The sequence below is a fragment of the Tamandua tetradactyla genome, chromosome 7 (genome assembly GCF_023851605.1).
Source record: "Tamandua tetradactyla isolate mTamTet1 chromosome 7, mTamTet1.pri, whole genome shotgun sequence".
Classification (NCBI taxonomy): domain Eukaryota; kingdom Metazoa; phylum Chordata; class Mammalia; order Pilosa; family Myrmecophagidae; genus Tamandua; species Tamandua tetradactyla.
In genome coordinates this window covers 30,459,696-30,478,877 of record NC_135333.1, presented here as the reverse complement: position 1 = coordinate 30,478,877, position 19,182 = coordinate 30,459,696, and the positions used below count along the sequence as shown (strand labels likewise).

Here is a 19,182-nt window from a genome sequence, read left to right as displayed (position 1 = left end):
TCCAATTTTCTTTTAAGTATTTTCTGAAAGAGACCTTAGCATATTTGTTATTTTGCACAACACATTGTCCCCAAGGTTTATTCAGTTCATTGTGCGCCTCTCGATGTCTTTTCTTTTTGTAGCTGTACCATATTCCATCACATAAATGTACCACAGTTTGCCATTCTGCTTCTCAATCATTGTACCCTTTGGCTCCCTCCATCTATCGGGCATCAGGGATAATGTCCAAAATAACAAACCATGTCTTACAGTATCCTTACTTAGTTGTACAATCAGCAGCACTCTCAATTTTGAGAATTTCTATTGGTCCATAGAGACAAAGAACCGACAATCACAGCTTCACCAAATATCAAATCAAAGCTACCTTTATTATTTTTTTTAATTCATATGGCGGGGTCACATTTCATTATTTTTCCATGTGAGTATCCGTTAATTGTGGCACCATTTGTTGAATTTCTGTTTGTTTATTAGTTTTTTGCCTGTTTGTTTTGGGAGTAAGTGCATGGACTGGTAATTGAACCTGGGTCTCCACATGGCAGGCAAGAATTCTACCACTGAACTACCCTTGCACCCCCAACCTACCTCTTATCTCTAGTCCCTCTCCCTCACCCCAAATAATTGCCCCTGGTAGTGCTGTGATACTGTTGATCTCTTCCTATTAAATATTGGCCATAGCATGCATTTTTAGTTTTCCCCCATACCCTTCTACTATTGACTCTGTCCAGTATCAAAGCTTTGAAATAGTCCCTGCAAGAACTTATTTATAATTATAGAGTTAATCAGTGGGATACATGGTGCTGTGCATCCCTCTTCAGTCATATTTACCTTCATTATGGCGATGTTACTTATAACCCCATTAATCAGTTACTATACTTTTATCTGTTCCCTTGCTTATAAGCTCAGCCTCATTGGGTAGCCCTTCCCCTGTCTCTAGCATCTATGTACCTCAAGGTCTGCTGTATCCTACAGTGTAAGCACTTAAATTATCTTTACCAGAGTCATACTAGCGAAATCATCGAGTATCTGTCCTTTTATGTCTGACTTGTTTCACTCAGCCTTCTGTCCTCAAAATTGATCCACATTGTCAAAAGCTTTGGTACCTCATTTTGTCTTTCTGCAGCATAATATTCCATCATATGTATATACCACATTTTGTTTAGCCACTCTTCTATTGATAGGCACGTGGATTGTTCCCATTTTTTGGCAATTGTGAAAAGTGCTGTTATGAACCTCGGTGTGCAAATGTCTGCTTGTGTCACTGCTTTCAGTTCTTCTGGGTATATACCAAGTATTGGTGTTGCCAGGATGTAGGGCAACTCAATATTTAGTTTTCTGAGGAATTGCCAATCTCTTTTCCACAGCGGCTGTACCATTATACATCCCACCAACAGTGAATAAGTGTTCCAATTTCTCCACATCCTCTCCAACATTTATAGTTTTATGTTTGTTTAATAGCAAACAGAAGGTATAAGGCGATTCTCATTGTCGTCGTGATTTGCATTTCCCTTATAGCTAATGAAAATAAACGTCTCTTTATATACTGTTTAGCCATTTGTATTTGCTCTTCAGAAAAATGTCTATTCATATCCTATTCTGGTTTGCTAGCTGCTGGAATGCAATATGCCAGAAATGGAACGGCTTTTAAAAAGGGGGAATTTATTAAGTTACTGGTTTATAGTTCTAAGACTGTGAAAATGTCCAAATTAAAACAAGTCTATAAAAAATGTCCAAATTGAGGCATCAGCAAGAATTTACCGTCACTCAAGAAAGGTCGATGAAATTCAGGGTTTCTCTCTCAACTGGAAAGGCACATGGCGAACATGGTGGTGTCTGCTAGCTTTCTCTTCAGGCTTCTTGTTTCATGAAGCTTCCCCAGGGGTGTTTTCCTTCTTCATCTCCAAAGGTCACTGGCTGGTAGACTCTGCTTCTTTCAAAATGCTTCCTCTTTTAAAGGATTCCAGTAAACGAATCAAGTCCCACCTGGAATGGGTGAAGTCTCGTCTCCCTCTAATGAAAGATTAATACCCACAATTGGGTGAGTCACATCTCTGTGGAGATAACCTAATCAAGTTTCCAACCTATAGTACTGAATAGGGATGAAAAGATCCACAAGATGGTCAGGATTAAAACATGGCTTTTCTGGGGTACATAATCCTTTCAAACCAGCACATATCCTCTGCCTGTTTTATAATTGGTTTGTTAGTTCTTTTGTTCTTGAGCTGTATAATTTCTTTATGTACAGGATGTCAAGCCTTTATCTGGTTTCCAAATGTGGTTTCCAAATATTTTCTCCCATTGAATTGGCTGCCTCTTCACCTTTTTTAGAAAGTCCTTTGGGGCACAGAGGCTTTTGATTTTAAGGAGTTCCTATTTATCTATTTTTTCTCTTTTGCTGCTTGTGCTTTAGGTGTAAAGGTTAAGAGGCTACTCCTTGTTTCTAGATCTTGAAGATGTTTCCTTATATTTCTTCTAGGAATTTTATGGTCCTGGCTCTTATATTTAGGACTTTAATCCACTTTGAATTAATTTTTGTATAGGGTGTAAAGTTGGGGTCCTCTTTCATTCTTTAGGTTATTGATATCCAATTTTTCCATGACCATTTATTGAAAAGACTGTTCTTTCCCAGTTCAGTGGATTTGGGGGCCTTATAGAAGATCAGTTGTCCGTAGATTTGGTGGTGTAGCTACACAATCTTGATTCAATTCCATTGGTCAATCCTCTGTCTATGTGCCAGTACCATGCTGTTTTGACCACTGTGGCTTTATAGTAAGGTTTAAAGTCATAAAGTGCTAGTTCTCCCACTTTGCTCCTCTTTTTTAGGATATCTCTAGCTATTTGGGGTCTTTTCCCCTTCCAAATAAATCTGATAACTAGCTTTTCAAAGTCGTCAAAGTAGGTTGTGGAATTTTGATTGGTATTGCATTGAATCAGTAGGTAAATTTGGGTAAATTGACATCTTATTGACATTCAGTCTTCCTATTAATGAGCATGGAGTGTCTTTCCATCTATTTAGCTCACTTTTTATTTCTTTTAGCAATGTTTTGTAGTTTTCTGTGTACACGTCCTTGACATCCCTGGTTAGACTGATTCCTAGAAACCTGATTCTTTTGGTTGCCATTGTGAATGGATTTTTTTCCTTAATTGTCTCCTCAGATAGATCATTACTTGATGTGCTGATTTGAAAGGATTATATGCCCTGAAAAACCATGTTTTAATCTTGATCCAATTTTGTGGGAGCAACCTTTTCTTTTAATCCCTATTCAATAATGTTGGTTGGAATCTTTTGATTAGATTATCTCCATGGAGATGTGGCCGCCCAGTTGTGGGTATTAACCTTGGAGTAGAGGGAGATGTAACTCCACCCATTGCAAGTGGGTCTTGATTAGTTTTCTGGAATCCTTTAAAAGAGGAAGCATTTTGGGGAGAGAAATAGAGCCGTGAGAGAGCCACGAGAGCGTGAAGAAGTCACAGAGAGCTCATGCAGCCAGAGACCTTGGAGATAAAGAAGCTCCCCTGGGGGAGCCTCATGAAATAAGAAGCCTGGAGAGAAAGCTAGCAGATGTCACCATGTTCACCACATGCCTTTCCAGTTGAGAGAGCAACCCTGAACTTCATCGGCCTTTCCTGAATGAAGGTAAACTCTTGTTGGTGCCTTAAATTGGACATTTTTATAGACTTGCTTTAACTGAGACATTTTCATGGCCTTAGAATGGTAAAGTAGCAACTTATTAAATTCCCCCTTTTAAAAAGCCATTCCGTTTCTGCTATATCACATTCCGGCAGCTAGCCAACTAGAACATTTGGGTATAGAAACATTACTGATTTTTGTACATTAACCTCGTATCCCACCACTTTGCTGAATTTATTAGCTCAAGGAGCTTTGTCTTAGATTTCTCAGGGCTTTCCAAATATAGGGTCATGTCATCTGCAAATAATGAGAGTTTTACTTCTTTTCTTATTTGGATGCCTTTTATTTCTTTCTCCTGTCTACTCACTCCAGCTAGGACTTCTATTACACCAGACAATGGGCATCCTTGCTCATTTCTGATCTTAGGGGGAATGTTTTCAATCTCTCACTGTTAGGTATGATGCTGGTTATGGGGTTTTCATATATGCCCTTTGTGATACTGAAGAAGTTTCCTTCAATTCCTATCTTTTGAACTGTTTTTATCAGGAAATGATGCCAAATTTTGTCAAATGCGTTTTCAGCATCAATAGAGATAATCATGTGATTTTCTCCTTTTGATTTGTTAATATGCTGTATTACATTGATTGATTTTCTTGTGTTGAACCACGGTACTTGGTTGTGGTGTATAATTCTTTTAATGTGTCATTGGATTCAATTTGCTAGTATTTTGTTGAGAATGTTGCATCTATGTTCACTAGGGAGATTGGGCTATAGTTTTCCTTTCTTGTAGTATCTTTATCCAGTTCTGGTATTAGAGTGCATAAGGTGAGGTAGGTAGCATTCCTTTTCCCCCTCGATGTTTTTGTAAGAGTTTGAGCAGAATTGGTGCTAGTTCTTTTTGGAAGATTTCTCCATGGAGCCATCTGGTTCTGGGATTTTCTTTGTGGAAAGATTTTTTTTCTTAAATTTCTTATAAACTTTTTAAATTTTATTTTATTTATTTATTTTTTTACATGGGCAGGCTCCGGGAATCGAACCCGGGTCCTCTGGCATGGCAGGCAAGCGTTCTTGCCGCTGAGCCACCATGGCCCGCCCTGTGGGAAGATTTTTGATGACTGATTGAATTTCTTTACTTGTGATTAGTTTGTTGAGATCTTCTATTTCTTCTTTAGTCAGTATGGGTAGTTTGTGTGTGTGGTAGTTAGATTCCAATCAACTTGGCCGGGTGAAGGTGCGGTTCTATTGCTGTGGAGATGAGCCACTGGTACGTGAACCTCATCTGTAGTTGATTATATCTGCAGTCGGCTAGGAGGCGTGCCTGCTGCAATGAATGATGTTTGACTTAATTGGCTGGTGCTTAAATGAGAGAGCTCAATGTAGCACAGCCCAAGCAGCTCAGCATACCTCATCTCAGCACTCGCAGCTCAGCCCAGGCCTTTGGAGGTGCAGAAAGAAATCACCCCAGGGAAGGATGTTGGAACCCAGAGGCCTGGAGAGAAGGCCAGCAGAGACCACCCTGAGCCTTCCCATGTAAGAAAGTACCTCAGTTGAAAGTTAGCTGCCTTTCCTCTGAAGAACTAACGAAATAAATCGCCTTTCATTAAAAGCCAATCCATCTCTGGTGTGTTGCATTCTGGCAGCTAGCAAACTAGAACAGTGTGTTCCTGGGAATCTGTCCATTTGTTGGCATATGGTTGTTCACAGTATTCTCTTAGGATTTTTAAAATTTCTTCAGGATCCACGGTAATGACCCCCTCTCATTTCTGATTTTGTATATTTGTGTCCTCTCTCTTTTAATTTTTGTCAGTCTAACTAAGGGTCCATCGATTTTACAGATTTTCCTAAAGAACCAACTTTTGGTTTTGTTAATTCTTTCTGTTTTTCTTTTGTTGCTGTTCTCCAGTTCATTTATTTCTGCTTTAATCTTTATTTCTCTTCTTTTATTTGCTCTGGGGTTAGGTTGCTTTCTTTCTCTAATTTCTCCAGGTAAGCTGTGAATCCTTGATTTTTGCTCATTCTTGGATTTTTTTAAACCATTTTTTATTGTGAAATATAACATATATACAAAGCAAAGAAAGAAAAAGCAATGCTTTTCAAAGTACACTTCAACAAGTAGTTACAGAACAGATTTCAGAGTTTATTATGGATTACCATTCCACTATTTCAGATTTTTCCTTTTAGCTGCTCCAAAACACTGGAGGCTAGAAGGAATTTCAATATAGTGATTTAGAAGTCATACTTGTTTTTTAAATCCTATCTTCCATGTTATAACTCACCATCTCCAAATCTATAGGGATCTTTACGTGATGCCCGACTTTTTCATGTTGAAAAGGGTTGTCAGCACTAAAGGATATGGGGATGTAATTAGTCGATAATCTTGGAGAGACTGGTTCCTCTAGGTTTTAGTATTAATCTGTCTTAGGAGCACTCTTGGAACTATAGGTTCCAATAAAGCAAACTTAATGCATGAAACTTTTACAGATCGTCAGTTTGAGCCCTAGGTGTTCTTAAGAGTTACCAGGAGTGATGTTGGTTGGGGTTTAGCAAACCATGGCAATTAGCACTATCTAACTGAAGCTTGCGTAAGAGTAACCTCCAAAATAGCCTCTTGACTCTTTGATCTCTCTTGGCCACTGATGCCTTGTTTTACTACACTTCTTTTCCCCCTTTTGCTCCAGAAGGCATTGTCGATCCCATAGTGCCAGGGCCAGGCTCATCCCTGGGAGTCACACCCACATTGTCAGGGAGACTTTCATACCTGAATGCCATGTCTCACATTGGGGGAGGATAATGATTTTCATTGCTGAGTTGGGCTTAGAGAGAGAGAGAGGCTACATCTGAGCAACAAAAGAGTTTTCAGGGAAACAACTCTTAGGCCTCGTTATGGGTAGTCTTACAATAAATTTCCCTCAGCACTACCTTTGCTGCATCCCATAAGTTCTGATATGTTGTATTCTCATTAGCATTCATCTCCAGATATTTACCAATTTCTCTAGCAATTTCCTCTTTGACCCACTGGTTGTTAAAGAGTGCATTATTTAATTTCCATATATTTGTGTAAGTTCTGGTTCTTTGGTGGTTATTGATTTCCAGCTTCATTCCATTGTACCAGAGAAAATGCTTTGAATTATTTCAATCTTTTTAAATTAACAAAGACTGTTTTGTGCCCTCAGCATATGCTCTTTCCTATAGAACATTCCATAAGCACTAGAGAAGAATGTATATCCTGGTATTTTAGGGTGTAATGATCTTTTTATGTCTGTTAGGTCTAATTCATTTATCAAATTGTTTAAGTTCTCTATTTACTTCCTGATCCTCTGTCTGGTTGTTCTATCTTAGAGGAGAGTGGTGTATTGAAGTCTCCTATTATTATTGTCAAAACGTCTATTGCTCCCTTCAGTTTTGCCAATGTCTCGCTCATGTCCTTTGGAGCTCCTTGATTGGGAACACAAACATCTATGATTGTTATTTCCTCTTGGTGAATTGTCTCTTTTATTAATGTGTAGGGTCTCTCTTTGATCTTATGATATCTTTGCATTTAAAGTCTATTTTTATCTGATATTAGTATAGCTACTCCTGCTTTCTTTTGGTTACAGCTTGCATAGGAGTTCTTTTTTCATCCTTTCACTTTCAATTTATTTGTGTCTTTGGGTCTAAGATGCATATAGATGGGTTATATTTTTTAATCCATTCTGCCAATCTGTATCTTTTAATTGGTGAGTTTAGTACATTAACATTCAAAGTTATTACTGTAAAAGCAGTTCTTGAATCTACCATCTTAAACTTTATTTTTTATTTGTGAGAGCTATATATTCTTTCTCCTCTCTCTCTCTTCATCCTTTAAGTTACCCTTACTTGTACTCTGCAATTCTGTGCTCTCCTCCAGATTTATTTCCCTCCCTGTTGTTGTTTTTTTTTTTTCAGCTGATAGGACTCCCTTTAGTATTTTTTGTAGGGCAGGTCTCTTGTTGACTAGTTCTCTCAGTCTTTGTTTGTCTTTGAAGATTTTAAACTCTTCCTCAATTTGAAAGACAACTTGGCTGGATAAAGAATTATTGGCTGGAAGCCTTTCTCGTTCAGGATCTTAAGTGTGTCATACCACTGTCTTCTTGCTTTCATGGTGCCTGTTGAATAGTCCAAACTTAGTCTTATGTGTTTTCCCTTTTATTTGGTAGATCACTTTTCTCCTGCTGCTTTCAGAACTTTCTGCTTCACTTCAACATTTGACAGTTTGATTAGTATGTGTCCTGGAGTAGACCTATTTGGATTTATTCTATTTTGGGTTCATTGGGCCTCTTTGATTTGCATATTTATGTCTTTTATAAGGGTTGGGAAATTTTCCCCAATTATATCTTCAACTAATCTTCCCAGACCTTTATTCTTTTCCTTCTGGGACACTAATGATTCTTATTTTAGTGCTCCTTTTTAAATCCATCATTTCCCTAAGATCCAGTCTTATCTTTTTCCATCTTTCTCACCATTTGTTCCTTTTGTGCACTCTAGTTCAATTGTTCTGTCTTCTAGTGCACTCATTTTATTCTTCCTTCTACTTCCTTGAATTTGCTGTTGTGTGTCTCTAGTATATTTTTAATTTGGTCTATTGTATCCTTCATCTCTGTGAGAGCTGCTATTTTTATATTTAATCTTTAAAATTCTTCTTTATGCTCTTCTAGTGTCTTTCTGGTATCCTTTATTTCTGTATAAATATCTTTGAGTAGCTGTTTCGTATTCTGTGTCCCCTCTGGTGTTTTGATTTGGCCGTATGGCTGGGCCATTTCTGCCTGGATCGTCACATGCTTTGTGATTTTCTGTTGCAGTCAGGGCATTTAATTATCTTAATAAGGTTAATTTGCATATTGGTTTCCTTCACTTGTCTAAAGTTTTGTATGCACTTGGTTTTGTGTTGAAGGTTGCCTTTTGCACTTTGTTTGTCTGTAATTCCCTACCAAACCAAGTCCTGGATCTCACATAGGGGGTATAATTCCAGTTGAGGGTCTATTAAAAGCTCGCAGGGGTGCATGGGTAGTTCAGTGGCAGAATACCTGCCCACCATGCACCAGGCCTGAGCTTGATTCCCAGCCCATGCACCACCCCTCCAAAAAAAGAGAGAATAAAATAAAAAATTAAAAAATAAACACCTCAGCAATAGTAGGCACTCAGTTCAGAAGGAGATACCCCAAGATATATTGGGAATGAACTCAGACTGCTGGGGACCAGAAGAGAGAGAAAAAATTTTAAATAATAAATATATAAATAAAATAATAATAATAATAATATGTATATATATTTTTTAAAGCCAAGGCAGTTAGGGATTTTGCCAGCCTGCACCTAGCGCTTCTTCCCAGAAGGTGGCGTTCCTGAGGCACCTCCTGCCCTCAGGTCCACCCCTCCCTGCCTGCAATGACCCATGGGGAAGGTGGCATGCATGGTGAGGGGAGGGCTCCGGCCTGTGGTGGTGGGAAAGCCGGTCCCAGCATGTGGGATGGGAATGCCAATTACTTTGCCTGGTGGAGCAGCTGATCACAGCACCCAGCACCCAGCGGGGTGACTGACCCTAGCATGGGGCGAGGCTTTCAGAGGTGGACGGCCAGGGACGCCTCTGGGCTCCCCACAGGTGCTGCTGGCTGTGGAGCTGTGCAGGGAGGTTTGCCAGCAGGAGGGGCAACGGGAACAGAGGGGCCACAAAATCATTGGAGAACTAGCAAAAACTGGCAGAGCCGTGTTCTTCAAAACTTCAGAAAACAAAGTTTCACAGTAACTGGACCAGTACTGAATCATGGAAAAGCAACCAAAAAAAAAGGTGGGAGAGACTTAGGGCTCCGTTACTGGGCCCTACCTGCCCCCCCACCTCCCTGGCAGTGTGCCCATGGTGGGTCCCTGTCCCAGAGGTGGCAGAGTCGCCCATATGCACATACTGGGTGCGTGTACGTCCATGCTAGTCGACTGGGTAGCAGCCTGAAAGACTGAACCATGCCCCTTGTCTCTGGCTCACTCTCCCAGGATTGGCCCTGCGTACAGAACAGCGCGCAGACAGCTAAAGTAGTGTAAGAAACAATTAAGTCAAGACTTCCAGGAAGATGGTGGAGTAGGGTATCTGGATTCACCCCTGTCTGTAGATCAGGGTAGGGGACGGGGTAAAAATGACCAGGACTGCGGTCCCAGGGGTGAGTGGTTGAAGAGGATTTTCAGTATTTCATAGGGAAGAGAGAAGTGGGGAGATTGGGATGGGGAATGCTGGGTGGGTCTGGTCGGCCATGACCCTTACCGGGGGTGGACCTCTGCTCCAGTGAAGTTAGTATTTTTCTGAATTTTTATAGCTTTTCTAGCTTCACAAGATTTCTTCCTGTTGTTTTTTGTGCAGTTTTCAAAAAATATGGCAGTTTCCTTGATGAAATTTCCTGTCTTTGTTCCCCTCCGCTACATTTGTTAGGCTTTCTCTTTCCTCTCTCTCTATTCTCTTTCTCTCCGTCGCTGCTGTTCTTCTGGATTTAGATTCTGCCTCCAGCATTTTCTCCTCACTGTGAACCTTGTCCTGGAATGCAGCCTGGCTGCTCAGTTCCAAGGGGCTAGTTTTCCAGCCAATACTTGTTGGGTATCTGGAAGTTCTCCTTTTCTCAGGTCCATCAGACACCCACTTGCCTCCCCCTGCTTCCTCCTGCAGACGCTGATACCACACAGGTCTTGCAGCTCTCAGTGATTTGTATTTTGTACCTGGTTTTGTGGTCTGTGAGTTTTTGGTTTTGCTCTCTAATTTCTCCTAATGTTTTTATGAGGGGACGAGGGGAGAGTTTTAAAATATCCCAGAATCTGTCATTTTATTAATCGAGGTAAAAATTGCATTAAATAAAAAGGCCACTTCTTAACTGTGAAAGTTATGAGTTTTGATAACCGTACATGCAACTGCCATGCCAACCAAGATTTAGAACATTTTCATCAGTCCGGAAAGTTCCCTTGTTCCCCTCTCCAGTGAATTCCACTTCCAAGGGCAATCACTTTCTGACTTCCATCTCTAGAGATTAATTTTGTCTGTTTTAAAATTAAATATGATGGAATCATACAGTATGTTTCTTTGGTGTCCAGTTTCTTTCACTGAGTATATTATCTGTAGGATTAGTGCACACTGCTGCAGGTATCCATACTTCCTTTTATTGTTGAATAATCCCCCACTGTATGAACGTGCCATGACTTCATTGCACTTGTTGTGCATCCTTATTCACACTTGATGTTGATGGTCTTTTTTTATGCTCGCCATTCTAGTGGGTGTGAAATGGCATCTCATTATGGTTTTATTTTGCATAGCCCTGATAGCTAAAGGTTTTAAATGTGTTTATTGGTCATTCTTATATCTTCTTTCATAAAGTGTTTGTTTAGTCTTCTGCCTATTTTTATTGGGTTATATGTATTTTTATTAATGACTTATAGGAATATGGATATGAGGCCTTCATTATATAGAGAGAGTTGTTCTAAGTTTGAAAGCTGCCAGAATGCCATCTACCAGCTTTTTAAAAATGGGAATTTATTAAGTTGCAAATTTACAGTTCTAAGGCCATGAAAATGTTCCAATTAAAGTAAATCTATGAAAATGTCCAATCTAAGGTATCCAGGGAGATACCTTCGTTCCAGGAGGTTGAAGAAGTTCAGGGTTTCTCTCTTAACTGGAAAGGCACATGACAAACATGGTGGCATCTGCTAGCTTTCTCTCCAGGCTTCTAGTTGCATGAAGCTCCCCCAGGGGCATTTTTGTTCTTCATCTCCAAAGGTCTCTGGCTGTGTGGGCTCTCATGGTTCTCTTGGCTCTTTCCAAAATGTTTCCTCTTTTAAAGGATTCCAATAAACTAGTCAAGACCCACCTGGAATGGGTGGGGTCACATCTCCCTGAGGATAATCCAGTCAAGTTTCCAACCTACTGTGCTGAATAGAAATGAAAAGAAATAGCCTCCACAAGATGGATCAGGGTTTAAACGTGGCTTTTCTATGGTACATAATCCTTTCAAACTGGCACAGAATAGATATCTTTTCCCAGTTTGTAGCTCTTCTATTCTTTTTCTTAATGGTGTCTTTGATGAACAGAGATTTCAAATTTTTATGAAGTCTAATTTAGTGACATTTAATGATCCCTGCTTGTGCTCTATGGTAGAGAGAATCATGGCCCCAAATACGTCTACATCCTAATCCCCAGAACCTGTGACCCTACCACCTTCCGTTGCAAAAGGGACTTTGCAGATGTGGTCGAGTTAGGGACCTAGAGATGGAGAGATTAACCTGGATTATTCAGGTGGACCCGATCTAATCGCCAGTGTCCTTAAAAGCAGATGAGGGTAAAATAATAATAATAATAATAATAGACAAAGAAGACAGAAGAGGTCAGATGGTGCAATGTTAAAATGACTTGACCCTCTGCCGCTGGCTTTGAAGATGGAGGAAGGACCTATGAGCCAAGGCATGTGGGCAGCCCTAGAAGCCGGAAAACGCAAGCAAACGGATTCTCCCTTAGAGACTTCAGAAAGGAAGACAGCACTGCTGGCACCCTGCTTTCAGCCCAGTGGGACCCATTCAGACTTGAAACCTACAGAACTGCAAAATACTAAATTTGCGTTGTGTTCAGCCCCCCAGTTTGAAGTGATTTGTAACAGCTGCAATAGGCAACTACTACATGGGTGGAGGGGAAAAATCAGGGGCTCCATTTAGACATAAGTTAGAGATGTAAAATGGCCAGCTGGGTGTATTAAACTAGAGATGGGGGAAGGAGAGGTCAGGGCTGGAGGTGTGCACCTGAGAGCCATCAGCGTATGGACAGGGTGAGCTCCCCAGGGAGTGAGTGGAGATGGAGCTGAAAGAGATCCAAGGACCACGTCCTGGGGCAACTTGACCTTCAGGGATCAGGGAGAGGAAGGGGCACCACAAAGGACAGAGAAAGAGCAGCCAGGGAGGCAGGAGGAACACCAGGAGAGGGGGGTGACCTGGAGCCAAGGACGAAGGTGCATCAAGGAGGAGGGCAGGTCAGCTAGGATGAGTTCAGGGACTTGACCACAGGGTTTAGCAACGTGGAGGTCATTGGTGATTTCCACATCATGCTGGAGGGGTCCTAGAAGGAATAGGACAGGAGTTGTTGAAAGAATTAAATCCCTTAATTCTTTCAAGGGGTTTTCCTTGAAATAACCAAAGGAGTTCTTGGTCATAATTGGAATAACCAACTACACACAGAGCTTAGTGGGTTCTACTGGTTCCCTGGAGCCTGCAGGACCCTCTGAGGAGGTATGTGCCCAGGAGGACAGTCTCTGCTTTGGGATCTGGTGGAAGTTCCGGAGCCTGCGAGGGTTGGTGACCTCCTTGTTTTGGAACTCATCCACTGCTTATGGACAGTTCCCCGGTTCCCATGGTCGGAGCTCAAAGGTCTCTTCAAGGATCAGGCTTTCAGTAGTTTTTCAGGGGTTCAACAAAGACTTTCCATGAACCCAGGGGTGACTGAGCCTAATGATTTGGGGCGCCATGGTCCATGCCCTCCACCCCACAGGCAGTCGCAGGAAAGCTGTAGCAATGGAAAGAATTATGACACTGCTGGTCTGCCTGGATCCACATTTTTTTTTTTTCACATAAGGAAGCATTTATTTGAGGTTTAACGTGAAATCATACAAATAAAATTTGTATAAACAAATCCACACCAAGGCATAACACAGATAGCAAAGGACAAAGTAAAAACAAAGAAAACTAAATGGCAGCTATATACAGTTGGACAGTTGTGTCTTGTACACTAGAAAGTCTTTTACAAAATAATCATCTTAGATCAACAGAAGACCAATCTTCAACACTGTCCTGCAAGATGGGTTACTTTAGCATTTCCTCCTCTTTTCTCCAAGGTCCTCCTTTAGTATGGCTGGTAATTGTTTTGGTGATTGCCACCCCCACGCGATGCCTTGCCATATGTGCTCTGTTGGCCACTGTAGTCTGTATATCCCTGTCCATATCCATAGTTTCCATAGTTATACCCAGTATAATCATATCCGCCATAGCCACTATAGTTCTGATCACCACCATAGGCACTACTGTAATTTCCATATCCTTGATCATAATAGTTATTAAATCCTTGGTTCCAGTTTTGGCCCTGACCTCGTCCACGACCCCTAGTACCACCTCGTCCAGTAGCTGCAGCTCCTCTTCCTCCTTTCTGTTGTTGCTGTTGCTGCCTATATACCTCTTTGGGTTGTGCAACTTTGATTTCACACTTCCCAGAACCAATTTGATGATATCTGCTTTCTAGTAATTTTTTTACTGGCTCTTCATCTGTATACGTGATAAAACAAAATCCTCTTCTTTCATTTGTTTTTGTATCCATGGGAAGTTCAATATTTTCAATCTCTCCAAATGCTCCAAAATATTCTTTTATTTGCTCTTCAGAAGTATCTGGATTCAATCCACCCACAAAAACTTTTTTGGGGGGTTCTTTCCCTTTTAAAGCCTTCGCCATTTTGGGGTCTATCAATTTGCCATCCAGTTTGTGTTCTTTCAGTTCCAAAACCTTATCAACACTAGCAGCATCCTTGAAAAGCACAAATCCAAATCCTCTTGATCTTCCAGTGACTGGATCTGTTTTAATTGTGCAGTCTACAACCTCTCCAAATTGAGACAAATACTCAGTCAGATCTTTCTTGCTTATATCCCAGCTCAAGCCTCCAATAAACATTTTACCGTCATCCTGCTGATTCTTGCTTGCGTTAATCTTGGATCCCTCTGCGAATTCCTCTATGTTGCTGTACTCGTTCATGTCCTCCATGGTGGCGGAGCTGTCGGCAGGGGGGTGCTCGCGCGCAGACCGAGTCCCGGTAGCAGCGGCTGGATCCACATTTTCACAGTGGCCAGAAGCAGAAGCAGTGACATCCGTACAACATGGAAGTAGGCCTGTTCATACACATGTGTTTTCTAGGCAAGAGGAGGCAGGATTGGGTAGATAGAATTAGGGGAAGGAAAAAGCCCTCACCTTGACCGCTGTGCTGACAGTCCTCATGGCTGTGTTTTAAGAACTTTTACAAGAGTGCCTGCACCCGGGCCCCCCTGGGCCCTCCCCGCCTGCCTGCCTCCAGTCCCGCCGCCCCCCAGGCCACCTTCACAACGGCCCCACTGGCTCAGAGCTCCGCCTCTTCCTGCCTTCACTGGCTCAGCACTGCCAGCTCTGCAGGAATGAAAGTTACCAGCTTGTCCATTCCGCTGGGTTTGTGCATTTTTACTGTTTGCTGGTGCCTGTCGGGGTGGTTCAAGTTCACTTCTCCAAGTAGGGTTCAACATCTTTATCAGTCCTCTGGTTACAAAGTTGCCTGGCTGTTGGTGTGCCCCAATTGCATTTTTCCTATAGCCCTGTCGTTTATATCATGTGATTTTTGCAGAACGTGGGTTTTTTTCAGGAACATGCGTGTTGTGTTAATGCAGAAATCTCGGACCGTCTATTTAGTGGGAAGCAGGGCTAGGAGTAAGGTGAGGCAAGCGAGGTGCCTGGGGCACAAAACTGAAGGACGCCGTCCCACGCAGACCATGTAGACTTGCTTCCTATAGGATCCAGCTGAAAAGAGTCCCACTTTGGGTAGGAACCTGGACTCTCCATGGCACATTCTTCTTAACTGATACTTCACACCCCAATCTCCAGTCTTAGACTGCCAGGACTGCTATGACAAACGTCACATAATGGGGTGGCTTAAGCACTAGGAATTTACTGTCTCATGGTTTGGGAGGCTCAAAGTCCAAAATCAAGGACCCAACAGGCCACACTTTCTCCTCGAGTCGGTAGCATCCTGGTGGTATCTTGCTCTCAGTCCTTGGGGTGCCTTGGCTTCTGACTCGGTCTCTAGCTGCTTCTGGCTTCTGGCTTCTACGTACATGTCCAATTTCCTTTGCTTTCAAGGACTCCAGACTTATGGACTAAACCCCCCTGATTCAATCTGGCCTCATCTCAATAGGACCTTCAAAGATCTTTTTCACAAATGAGTTTACACCTTAACTAAGAGTAACATCTTCCCGCTGGGCTGAGGGTATGGAGACCCTGGGGGTGGGAGGTGGCGGCAGCACGGTGGCCCAGTCCAAGCCATCCAGTCCTCCTCTTCCTCACTGTCGCTGCCCCCTGGATCGTCTAGATTGTGTGTGTCAGTTTTAAGCCTGCCAGGCCTTGGGTCCACTGGTTCTCCCTTGCACCACCCCTGCCAGCACTGTCAGCCGACCGGGCAACTCGCCCTCCCAACCCACCCACTGGCCCACGGGCCGAGACACAGAGGATGTGAAGCTGAAGTTTCCACCCTCCCACAGGGCAAAGACGATGAGGAACAGACCCACCCAACGAGACGAGAGATGCAAGAAATTTTACCTGGATTGTTTTTAGGCCCATATTCTTCTGCTATGGAAAGCAAGCTATCTTTACTATGGAAACATGAAAAAATCCATGTAATATGCCTAAGACAAAATATTGGGGCAAATTTTATTAAACCAAGCTTTCAACAGTTATTTAGATATTTAGTCTTTTGGCTATTGCAGATAATCCAATTGCAAACATAATACATTTTTCCCCGTGACTGAAGAATTGATTAATGGGAGCTGACAAACTGGAGGAAAAGCTCTTGTCCCTAAAATGCAGGGATCTCCAGGGTTACTGCCTCTGTTGTTGCATACGTTATGGAAACATTGGCATCGAAGTACAGGCGTGCATTTGTTGACGTTCAAGAAAGAAGATTTTGTATTAATCCTAATGCTGGATTCGTCCATCAACTTAAGAATTTTGCCATCTACGTAGCAAAATTACCAATACAGATGGTGTCTCCACTGCAGATAGAAAGGTCATCACCTGTCCATTCTGGGACCACAGTCAGTTTAGACAAGACTTGAAGGACATAATGATTTTGGAAACATGCACACAGAATCCTGACTCAAGAGCAACATTAAAGAAGATGTGAATTTCTATTTGGGATGAAGAAAATACTAGAGACAATAACAAGGAAAAATGGCAAAGAAACAAGTAGTTTCTTTTCTTTTTTATATCTTGCTTCCAGACGTGTTTCTCTGCAACTAGTTGAGCAACATTTTAAGAAGATGTTGAACTGCAATAAATGACACTGATGGTTTTACTCCTTTTTTTGTTTTGTTTTTATTTTTCACTTTATAGTTTTATTATAAACCAAGAATTTTGGACTTACCAGAAGATACTATTGCAATAATGCACTTGAAAAAATACTTGGAATTTATTTGTATGATGTAAAGTTATTACTTTAAACAAAATGCGAGTTGGGGGGATTTGTTTATAAAACTTGGGTAATTTGTAACAAAAGAATTTACTAAAGTTTGCAAAAAAATTCATTTTGTGTTTTATATATATGAATTACATTTAAAAATAATTTTAGAGCTCAGTTTATGATGGAGCCTCTTACAGAAACATTAACAAAATGCAAGAATCTGCCACATTTCTCTTAGTATAACTCAATATATTAATTGTCCTTTTATTTTTCTAGTAAAAGCTCTTCTTGAGCCTTCATAAACAGTCTTTGAATCATGTCATTAGCAATTTTGTTTTACTTTAATGTGATCCAGTTATTACTTCCTTTTCTGTTACCTTCCTAATTTGCTTATTCCATTAAAAAAAAGTTTAATGGAAAAAATAAAGATGTTTTACTTTATGGTATCGGATTCTCCCCCCAAAAGGATAGTGTTAGAAGTTTCAGGTGACTTCCCTTTTTGCATTACTTTTATCTGTTCTTTGAGAACCTGTTTTTCATTTTTGTTTCATTCAAAATGGCTCTAAATAGAATATAATATACCAGTGTAGCACTATTGTTTTTTTCTAAGTGAAACACAAAAAAGAAAAGTGCCTTGTATCATTTAAAAAATAAAAAGATAAATTCTCATGACATCCAAAATTAGTATACTGAACAATGAAAAGTAAAATTAATGCTTTTCTGTAATTTCTTTGTTTTTTAAGCCGCAATTTAGTTTAAATAAAAAATATTGGTCGGGCCACGGTGGCTCAGTGGTAGAGTTCTTGTCTGCCGTGCTGGAGACCTGGGTTCGATTCCTGGTTTCTGCCCATGGAGGCAAAAAAAATAAGGTTTGAGGAGACCTCAGTAAATTATTTGGAACATGCTCATTTTATTTGTCTTAATGATTCTATGAGATTGTTCCAGCCCTGATAGAAGTTTTTCTATGAAAATGCATTTATTAGGGGAAGTGATTTGTGGGAGACATTATTGTTTTAAATTAGCTTTTAAATAAGTTCTTTAAATTGAATTAATACAAAGTTCCCCCATAATTTGCATTAGCAAAATCACTTTATGAATCCTTGGTTCTCCGTGTTTATATTTATATGTATAAAAATTGTTCTAAGGGACTTCCGGAGAAGATGGCGGCTTAGTAAGACGCGCAGGTATTAGTTCCTCCTCCAGAAAAGCAACTAAAGAAACAGAAACAATACGAAACAGCTCCCGGAGCCACGACAGAGACCAAAAAGACAGCGTACCCCATTCTGGAACGGCTGAACGGGCAGGGAGAATCCGCTGCGGTGAGATACCCGAGGGGCGCCCGTTTTCCCGGCCGGGGCAGCTGGCGACTGGGGTCCCCTCCACGCACGTGGCTCCCCGGTCTGACTGGGAACGTTGGATAGCGGGGCCCTCCTGTCACGCTTGGCGTCTCGGGTCAGCTGGGCAATTTGGACCGGCACTCCCCCAAGCCGCAGTGGCCAGCGACCCCCGCCTCCACGCGCGGTTTCCTGGGCCGACTGCCCCGCAGACAGACGAGCGCCACGAGCGCCACCTACTGGGCAGGAAAAGAAAAACAGAGCCCAGAGATTTCACAGAAAAACCTTTCAACCAGCTGGGTCCCACACCCAGGGAAATCTGATCAAATGCCCAGACACCAGCAGAAAATAATGGATGACGCTCGGAAAATTGAAGATATGGCCCAGTCAAAGGAACAAACCAATAGTTCAAATGAGATACAGGAGCTGAGACAACTAATGCTGAATATACGAACAGAAATGGAAAAACTCTTCAAAAACCAAATCAATAAATTGAGGGAGGACATGAAGAAGACATGGGCTGAACAAAAAGAAGAAATAGAAAATCTGAAAAAACAAATCACAGAACTTATGGGAGTGAAGGACAAAGAAGAAAAAATGGAAAAAACAATGGATACCTACAATGGTAGATCTAAAGAGACAGAAGCTACAATTAGTGAACTGGAGGATGGAACATCTGAATTCCAAAAAGAAACAGAAACTATAGGGAAAAGAATGGAAAAGCTTGAGCAGGGGATCAGGGAACTGAATGACAATATGAAGCGCACAAATATACGTGTTGTGGGTGTCCCAGAAGGAGAAGAGAAGGGAAAAGGAGGAGAAAAACTAATGGAAGAAATAATCACTGAAAATTTACCAACTCTTATGAAAGACCTAAATTTACAGATCCAAGAAGTGCAGCGTACCCCAAAGAGAACAGACCCAAATAGGCGTTCTCCAAGACACTTACTAGTTAGAATGTCAGAGGTCAAAGAGAAAGAGAGGATCTTGAAAGCAGCAAGAGAAAAACAATCTC

The 19,182-nt window shown here is 41.4% G+C and overlaps 1 protein-coding gene and 2 pseudogenes across 2 annotated transcripts in view; 2 read left to right on the top strand and 1 right to left on the bottom strand.

Moving 5' to 3' along the window:
* Positions 1–19,182, top strand: part of BAIAP2L2 (BAR/IMD domain containing adaptor protein 2 like 2) — a 77,835-nt gene that overhangs the window by 24,049 nt on the left and 34,604 nt on the right. The gene's annotated exons all lie outside the window — the stretch shown is intronic.
* LOC143690971 (heterogeneous nuclear ribonucleoprotein D-like pseudogene) lies at positions 13,210–14,422 on the bottom strand (annotated as a pseudogene).
* LOC143689514 (serine/threonine/tyrosine-interacting protein pseudogene) lies at positions 14,513–18,094 on the top strand (annotated as a pseudogene).